At 37.5% G+C, this 10,234-nt stretch overlaps 1 pseudogene across 1 annotated transcript in view; it reads right to left on the reverse strand.

Moving 5' to 3' along the window:
- Positions 1 to 10,234, reverse strand: part of LOC148741295 (anoctamin-4-like) — a 223,507-nt pseudogene that overhangs the window by 173,339 nt on the left and 39,934 nt on the right. The gene's annotated exons all lie outside the window — the stretch shown is intronic.

A 10,234-nucleotide genomic window follows, 5' to 3' on the forward strand; every position in this document is an offset into this window, starting at 1 on the left:
GTGTTCCTTATATCGCGTGGTAAATTGTTCCATAATGTGGCGCCATTGTAGCTAAAGCTTTTTCTGTAATAATTAGTGCGCGGTAGTGGAACATTAAGCTTATTTTCAGAGTCCCTGAGGTCATAAGCAGCGTCACGCCACGTAAACTTTGAATATAGATACCTTGGAGCTAGCCCGTGCAGACATCTAAACATCATGGTGGCTTTATGGATATCCTGCTGGCGTGCAAGATTTTTCCACCCTAAAAACTCAGCTTGATTTGGTTTGAATGTACAACTCATTTTGGACAATACATACATGTAAAGTAACCCAATGCTGAGTGTAGGTTTCTATTATTCATTAAGGCACAAAGTTCTTTTTTCAGTTGGTTGAGAGCAAAATTTTTACTCCAATTATTGTATTTGGGTTTTGCGGGACTGTATTTTCAATAAAGAACACAGAAAAATTTAGTTTAGGTAGGTGGATATGGGGTTACAAATGGAAGAATCTAGGGGAAAAAGATTGGTACATAAAATAAAAACACAAACAATATTTTAATTAATCATATGTTAGGTAGTACTCTGAAGTAACATTTCATTAAAACTACTAATAGTTTTTAACCCAATAAGATTCACAATTTGACCTGAAGGTTTTCATTTAACAGAAAGTTCAATAGAGAGAGGTTTCACCATAATAGATTTCAGGAACAGTAATCAGAGACATAACTTAAACACAACATAGTCCAATGTACAGGCAAGCGCATGATGGCATAATATAATTTAAAGTACCAGAATCTTTCAAGTTTTCTTATTATTGATATTGTTATTTCATGCCAGTGTGTTTCCCAAATTCAAACTATGTGGATACACGAAACGAAAAGATGAACTTGACATCATCATGTAAATGGTCAACTTGATATGCTATCAAAATTTGTCCTTCAGCTGAAATCTTACTCAAGAATGAAATTTTGTCAGTGTCTGTCAATATACCTAAAAAATTCAAGCTTTTGTTTATTTTGGTCAGCTACCATGTATATCAATCAGCACAACCTACTTTGTGTAAATCTGATTGGTTTCTAGTGTGATCTATTGTGGCTGAACCTATCAGCGGTTTACATTCGTACTTGAGTGGTTACTTTTGCACTAGTGATACATGAAAATGACACCTAGCTGTTTTCAGTCAATCATGAGTGTAATTTTTCATGTATAACAGTATTGCGATAAATTAAAAAAAACCAAACAAGTAAATGAAAAGAAGTTGTTGTCTGCCAAATAAAGACCTAATGCACATGTATTTTTTTATCAAATTTAAACATCAATGTTCATCTGAACCATTATGAAGAGGATTTAGAGGACTGCTAGCGTACAGGAAGTCAAGAAATGTTAAGGTCTGAATAATTCTAGGTATTACTTGGAAACATAACTATAATAATCACATTAATAATCATCATTACACTAATTATAGGGCCCTATAAGCAATGGAATATGAGTATTGTAGAAAATCATTCGTGAAAACCAAAACATCACATCATTCCACATTTTGTGTTATCCAAAAACTTGTTTCAATACTGGCAAGTAATATAGTTTTGAAAAGAACGTCATAAGCATTAAACTCCAAAAATGATCCTAATACAACGCGGTTAAGATATCCTTTGTTTTTACGAAATTGTCATAAAAGCCAATCCTTGACCGGTATTGTACAATCGAGATCCCCGTACTTACTTTCGTCGTTTTGAAATATGCCTCCGTGAATTCTCAACAGCGCAAGGAGAATGCAACTACAATACAACTTATTTCACTTTATGGCGCTTCCAGGAGGCTTCAGACAGTTTCAAACACTTTCAAACTCTTTCAGAGACTGAGTGGTGCAACCCGCACCGATAGATCAAACCAATAGTTGTTGGCTCGCGAGGATGCAATGACTCCTTTCAGTGTAGTTCAACTCGTACCGAAGATTCTAGCTGTTAAATGTTGTCTTTTGAGAGTGTAAAAGCTCTGACTTGCACAAGCTGCAGTTATAACACATGCCGGATCTGGGTGCGTTGGCTTGTGTGAGGAGAACTAACTCGTCAAACGATCACCTGAAAACAATTACTCGAGACCACGCTTACAACCAAGATGGCTGACTCAGACGAGTACGCCTTACGAGACTAGACCCCGTGACATGCGTTTGACTCTAGTCGACACCAGGCAGTGTGCGCACTGGGATCGCGCTGATTCATGAGTGAAATTTGAAATCTAAGTTATTTGCATGCAGACGCCGTCGGGTAAACATCCCTTCGGGGCTAGCTGATTGAATGCGTAATGGGAATCAACTGTCTCTGGCCTTCTCTGGAAAAATTCCTTAGAAAAGTCAATTTGCGTGAATTTTCTGGCCAAACTGCGGCTCTCGATGCTTCTTGTTGGATACATAGGGCTTTGTATTTGTCCATACGTGAACGTGGAAATCGAGAGTGGTGAGAAATTTTAGTGATGATCTTTTTACTTCGTTTAGAAAGGTGTTTTTTCGATTATAAAAGTCCAGTATGTTTTGTTTTCAATTGAAGATTTCATAGCATATTTCAGAGCTATCTACGGACGGTGACGAACGCCGGCGTAAGGCCGTTTGTTGCCTTTGATCGCTATATAATTACCTAAAAGTTAACCATGTTCAAACGGTTATATCTGAAGATGCACTGGGAAACGTTGGGGAACGTTTATATACAGGGTTAGAACAAAGATCACTGAGGCTGCGTCGGTAGGAGTAACGAAATAATTTGGATATATCAACAAAGTTGAAGTGGTAAATTGGCCACTGTAACGATTACAAAAGCTGACGTTTCGAGCGTTAGCCCTTCGTCGGAGCGAAGGGCTAACGCTCGAACGAAGGGCTCCGACGAAGGGCTAACGCTCGAAACGTCAGCTTTTGTAATTGTTACGGTGGCCAATTTATCACTTCAACTTTGTTGATATATCCAAATTATACCTTTGTTACGGATTGAGAGGTAAATACGATAAAGAGGACGACATAAGTTAAGGGTCAGATAAGGCACGTACACTTTTGATGAAAACTTGTATATCGTGAGTAGTCTGATTTAAAGTTTCGTTTGAAAGGACTCTTCAGACAACTCACAAGTCCTTGAATACTTGTAAAGTGTCGTGATGCTCATTCCGCACGCAACAAAAAACAGTAACAACAACAAACGCTAATGACAGATGCGAGATTTTTTAAATCCCTAAGTTACCGACACCATGTGCCGTTTAGAATACAGCACTGATCACTCGAGTCTGAAAGGTCTTAGCTTGTGTTGATTATCGTGGATGAAGTTCTATAGAAACTACTTTTGGAATGTTCTTCCGGCCGATATGTTAAATAGAATCATTTTAGAAAATTTCCATTTCGCTGTGGAATCTAATATTATCGTAGCGGTTCAATTTCAAATCAAGCCTCATGCAGCTTGAATGATGTTGAGGGGGTACCTACGTAAGACGATGGGACATGAAGACGATAAGAAATATTAATTTACCGAAAAATTTCCATTACTGTATTGAACGAATGTTTTTTTTCAATTTACAGACGAGCTGCTTAAATACATTATCTATGTCAGAGAAGCATAAAGGCAAAATGTATGGAATACCTTGCATAGTATTTAAAGTCCCACTTTGTAGAGGTAATCGAATGATGCTAAGTGAAAGAAAGGATTAATATCACGCGTGTTTTCAAAAGTTACAGAAAATGCCCAAGTCACTAACAACTACTCGTGAATTGTTTTAAACTCTAATTTTCCGTCAAGATGCGCTTAATGGTATAAGAATTAATATGCCATTGATCAATCGAATCTGAATCTTGAATTTTTCTATTTGTATCTCAGCTTGGATGAAATTCTATAAATGCATCCTTTTAAGTGTTCTACTGCCTGGCGCGTCAAATTCAAGTCGTTTGGATGGATTTAAGACTGCTAAATTCATGATGTTGAAATGATTACAGATGTTGGCGCGACAGAGATATCTAATAGCTGTGACTTCTCATGGATTGTAACTACGTGAAAAATACACAGAGAGAAAATTATATAACGTTTTGCGTTCGACCACTCATACGGAAAAGACAACAGCTACCATGTATCATGATATCTAAAGTGGACTAATCTTACACGTAGGCGAGAGGGGATGGCGCTACGCTCCCATTATGGAAAATGAAGTTTGCTTGTGCTGAGAATAGGTGTCTGACGGATCCTCATTAATAATAATTGTAAACAGTTGGTAAAAAAATTACGACTCTGCAATATAAGGAAAATCAACTAATATTTACCCGGCACGTTGTGTACTATAACAAGTGTTTGGTGCGTTGAACCTGGAATCGAAAGGTCCAGGTTCGAATCCTAGCAGAGATCATTGTAGTTTCTCGAGAAAAACTCTCTTTCCTTCTTTGCCTCTCAGTATTGGAAGTTATGCACAGTTTGCATAAGTGTTTCGTTTTTTGAAACCGAGTAAAGGAAATGATTGCGAAAAGAAATCCAGCTAACAACACTTAAGCGGGTTGAGCGAACTAATCCATGTAACTATAAATAGCTATGTGCTCTTTTGTTCTTTGTCTAAGGAAAAAATTATCCTGATGTGGTCTGGAAAATATCGGTATAAAATACCTTTCAATTCACCAAGCTGCCACAATGATTGGGAGACAAGTCTGGTAGTTTTTATTGTTTCTTTTTCATAGCCTTAATGTTAGTATTTTAAATTTTAAGTCTGTCAGAATGATTAAGTGGTGAATACTATCTGTCAAGAAAACCGAGCCCACTAAGCCCACCGAACAATGAACAATGAAGAGACAATAGAGCGCGTTATGTTAATATCAATCATTTGTTGAATGATTGATATTAACATAACACGTGGCTAGAATTTCATAATCACACAGGAGTTGAACGCCAACACTGTCTTTATAAGAATTTCGAAGTACGTTTCTAGGAAACACACCTGATGTTTGAAAATTACGAGTGACCTACGACAAGATAGAAGCGCGCGTAATAGGCTTACAAGCGTTAGATGTGCGCACAGAAACCTGCGGAAGTCTTTTGGTGCCCGTATTTATGACCAAAATTCCCGAAGATACCCGCCTTTTAGTAGGCCGTGAGATTAAAAATGGCAAATGGGACCTCTCCGAAATATTGAAACTTCTACGAAACGAAGTGGAACAGTCAGCGACGAAGAGCTCACGGAAGAGTGTTCCAGAGAATTTAAAGAAAAGGAAGGTAACTCAGAGAATGTGGCACAGGCAGCTACAATAGCTTTTATTCCAGATCCGCGCGCGCGGTTTAGTTAGACAGCGGTTTCCTAAATTAGCATACGCGAAAGAGAGGCTCTCGGGTCAAGCAACTCTGAAGACTACTTGAAGAAGTCTATAAAAAGTGAAGACGTTGTGAAAGATTATAGGTAAAACATCATGATTAGACACTGTAAATGTAGCCTTTGGTCGTACGAGCTGAAGTTTTTGCTATCAACCAAAGATCATCTCCAGAAGTGGCTGGTAAAAATCCGAGGAGAGGACACTCCTTTGAGCAAAAAATGATTTTTAGGCAGCAAGCATTTTGAGCCTGAATGCGTTTTGAAGTTTCGAGGAGAACAGCGAACGCGACTATAACCGGAAGCTATCAGGCAGACATTCGCGACGAAAGTGTGTTCTATCAGTGTCAGACGCTAGTTCGATTTTTTACACATGACCATGTCGAAATAAGGCAAATGCTTTATTGTTTACGTTCTTGTAATCTTCATTTTTTTTTGTCATCTTAAGCTTTCCTTTCGATGAAATAGCAGACAACGTTTTGCCTACTACAAACAGGAAGGTTGTCTTCCCCATGTACCAGTGATGACCATTCTGGACGATCAAGAAGACCAGTGCCTGTAACAGCTGCGGTGGTAGTGGTTGTTTTCTTCGCTCTGTTCACTTGTTTACCTATCAAGTTAAGTGCTGCCACTTTTCACGAGAATCGTCTGCTCATTAATTCTTGATGTAGCTTATAACCCTGTTTATAAGCTAAATGAATAAGGCAAATGAATAAAAAGACAAGTGTAACACTTTTAATCGCTCCTTTGTCTCTTTGACGAAGATTTAAGGTCGATCCACCGATCAAGCGCGCGATCCTTTTCCAAATGCCTGCCGCAAATTGATCGTCCAGAAAAATTTAAACTACGAAAGATCACTGTATCGGAGGTTAGTAAGGCTCGTAAAGATTTAAAATCGAAGAAAGCGACATGTGTTGATGGTATTCCATCTCGTCTACTAAAAGACGGATCAGACGCCCTAGCTTCTCCATTGTCGGTCATTTTTAATTTAACTATCCAAGAAAACGTTATCCCTGCTGAATGGAAAAAAGCGAAGGTGACCCCTCTGCATAAATCAGGTTCAAAAGATGACCCAAGAAACTACCGCCCCATATCCGTATTACTAGTAATATCTAAAGTCCTAGAACGTTTAATCCACAAGCAACTTGCAAGTTTTTTTGACGATCATAACTTGCTCTATAAATTACAATCCGGTTTTAGAAGAATGCACTCAAATGAGATGGCTGTAACTTATTTCGCGGACGAGATCCTCATGAATATGGATAAGGGCTTAGTCACCGATTCTGTGTTTATTGACCTGGCAAAGGCTTTCGACACAGTTGACCATGACATTTTGCTTAGAAAATTAGAATATTATGGTATATGTGACGAAAGCCTTCCATGGTTTAAGAACTACTTCACGGGAAGAAAGCAGTTCGTGCACATTGATTCTCAATCATCTGAAGAGCTTGCCATAACTTCTGGAGTGCCGCAAGGGACCATCGTTGGACCCCTGTTATTCATTGTCTACATTAATGATTTACCACGTTGTGTCAAACACTGTTCTGTAAATATGTACGCTGACGACATAGTTTTATATCTTGCTTGCCAAACAGTATAAAATTCAACCTTTTACATTAACCAAGATCTTCAGTGTCTATCTGAATGGTTAGAAGACAATAATCTTGTTCTCCGTGTTTCAAAAACTAAGTGTGTACTATTTACATCTCGAACGCATAAAGAGCGCGATTGTATTTTTAATCTTCTTCTTTTCGGAAAGTCCATATCTTGTGAAACTACTTTTAAATACCTAGGCGTGGTGTTTGAAAATTTTATGACTTGGAAGGCTCACGTTGACTATGTGTTTAAAAAGGTGGCGTCAAGAGTTAGTATTCTGGATCGTATTAGAAGTTTCGTCACAAAGGAGGCAGCAACACTTGTTCATAATGCTTTAATTCTTCCCTTATTTGATTACTGTGACATTGCCTGGAGTAACCTTCTACAGCAAGATATAGATCGACTACAGTGCCTACAAAATAGATCTGCACGGATTATTACACGTTGCTCTCGCTCATCTGAAGCAATAGAGCAGCTGCAATGGCCGAATATTTCCAGTAGACCCTATTACCACAAGGCTAAACTCGTTTTTCTCTGTCTTCACTCTTTAGTTCCTAGCTACTTTTCATCATATTTTACCAGATTTTCGAATATTCACAACTATTCCACAAGGCAAGGTATGAGGCCATCCTTACCAAAAGTAAAACAAAATTTTGGGAAAAGGACCTTTCTTTTTACTGGCGCAGAAATTTTTAATAAACTCCCTTTATACATTGTGAAGAGTCAAAACATTCAAACGTTCTGCCCCAGAGCAAGACATTTCTTTTTATCTTAACTTGATATTTTATCTACTATTTTAGGTGTTAATCGCGTTTTGGCTGTGTAGTCTTACGCTGTTAATGTAGTTTTAAAATCCTAGTTCTATATATGAATAATTGAGAATTTTGATGTTAATTTATTTTTAAGAAACAGGGCCCCTATGGATACCAGCCTTGAGCTTAATGGGCTACCCTGTGTAAATAAAGTTTTACTTACTTACTTACTTACTTACTAAAAGAAAAGTTCAACAGACGTTAAGAAAGTCTTGGCACCACACGCAGATGGATATGCGTTCAATGAGATGTATGTATGTAGGTATGTATGTGTGTATGTATGTATGTATGTATGTATGTATGTATGTATGTATGTATGTGTGTATGTATGTATGTAGGTATGTATGTGTGTATGTATGTATGTATGTATGTATGTAAGTATGTGTGTATGAATGTATGTATGCATGTATGTATGTATGTGTGTATGTATGTATGTGTGTATGCATGTATGTATGTATGTATGTATGTATGTATGTAGGTAGGTAGGTATGTATGTATGTATGTATGTATGTATGTATCTATGTGTGTGTGTATGTATGTATGTATGTATGTGTGTGTGTATGTATGTATGTATGTATATATGTATGTAATGTAAGTATGTATGTATGTATGTATGTATGTTGTAATGAGATGCATTTACGCAAATGAGTGAGCATGCGCGTAGTAGAGTCCTTGTGGGTCAGGTGTTTTTAAAGAAATTTCAAAAAAGAAGCCTTAAAAAAGATGTGCATGCCGCGACGGAAATCGAAGTCATGCTTTCGGAGGGGCTTGGCCGCTACCACCAACTGACCGACGAATCGAAGTGTCGAGAGCGAGGCAAATCTTAGTGCTCTTCATTATCATAGAGAAATATGATCCAAATTGACAGAAACAAATTGGACTCATTTATACTTACCTGTCCCTCATTTTCTTGTGCAACCTAGAGCAATGGATAGCCATGTTTTCTCCATATTCCTTTTGGAAATTGACCAATGATAATTTCGTTTTTAAGTCTGACAATAAACAACAGAATAATCGTAGAAATAAGTACTAGAAAAATGAGTACAAAGAAGAAGATCAGTCGTACCTTTGCATGATTGAGATAGGTGTATGATGCTTAATCGACCATCATCCAGCTTTTCAGACTATGCTATGATAAGGATACATTGCGGGCTCATGTGACGTAAAGGCAATAAACACTGAATTACCGAAAACTTTCCATACGATTCACAGACGTACTACTTAAATAGCTAGATTTGTTATGTCGGAGAATACAGGCAGGACAAAACATTTAAACAACGATATCAACCGTATTTCTTTGTGGATGCAAGGAAATAAGCTTTTTTTTTTAATATGAGCAAAACTGAATATGTGATATATGGCCTACATCAACGGCTTAAGCGGGAGGATAGTATAAGCTTATCCTGCTATGGACCTTCCTTGACAAAATCCGAGTCTTTCAAATATCTTGGCGTTGTAACTGATCAGCACTTGAGTTTTAACAACCATCTTGAGCGCGTGGTCTCAAGGAAATTGGGTGTTTTTAGGCGTCTGAGAATTTCTATTCCCATGGCTGCTGCTGAACGCCTTTACAAGACGATGATTTTACCTGTTTTTGATTACTTTAATGTGGCCTGGCACGGCTGTGGTAAAGTTAATTCTGATGTACTCGAGCGCTTACAGCATAGAGCTGCAAAGTTAATTTTTCCAAATTCTGGTCTCGATACTAAAAAGTTAAATGCTTCTTTGGGTCTAGTACCCTTGATTGATAGACGAAAGCTTCATATTGTCTTGTTAGCTAGAAAATGCCTTGATGGCTCGGTACCGCCTTATCTGAATAACTATTTTAATATAATACTTCTATACACACGTTTGCGACTAGACGCTGTAATGACATTCATCTTCCAAAGGTCAACCTTGAGGTCGCCAAGAAATCTTTTTATTTTACAGGCGCGATGGAATTTAACGGTCTCCCTCGCCATATTAAAGCAAAAGAATCCTTTATTGAATTCTCAAGGGCCACGAAAGACTTTTTCCCCAATTAATAGATGTTTTCGTGTAGATGTACATCTCTTTTTATTGATGTCGGCCATGCAACAGTTTTTCTTAGTGCTTTTTACCTTTTAGACTTTAATTAAGTATTTTAATGACAGGACCCCCATTGATACCAGTGCTTAGTACACTGAAGGGGTTATCCTGTATAAATATTATTATTATTATTATTATTATTATTATTATTATGTTCTCTCTCTTGTTACTCATCTCCTCCGATTTGAACTATAAATTTGCATTATCCAAAGCCCGCGAATCTGATTAAGAAGTTGTCTCTGATGTAATTGAAAATGCAGAAAAGATATGAATAATGCTCAGGGATCTGACAACATAGTCCTATTAAAAAAGTGGGTTTTAACGAAAATAAATGTTTGAAATAAAGAGTTAACTGAAATCACTAAAAATTCAACGATATCTGCAGGACACCTGGGTATTCTTTTTTAAGTTGCGAATGTGTTACTTATAAGCTGCATTTGTCATGCACTCAGGCTTTGAGTTTTA

Source organism: Stylophora pistillata, chromosome 1 (assembly GCF_964205215.1).
Source record: "Stylophora pistillata chromosome 1, jaStyPist1.2, whole genome shotgun sequence".
NCBI classification, from domain to species: Eukaryota; Metazoa; Cnidaria; class Anthozoa; order Scleractinia; family Pocilloporidae; genus Stylophora; species Stylophora pistillata.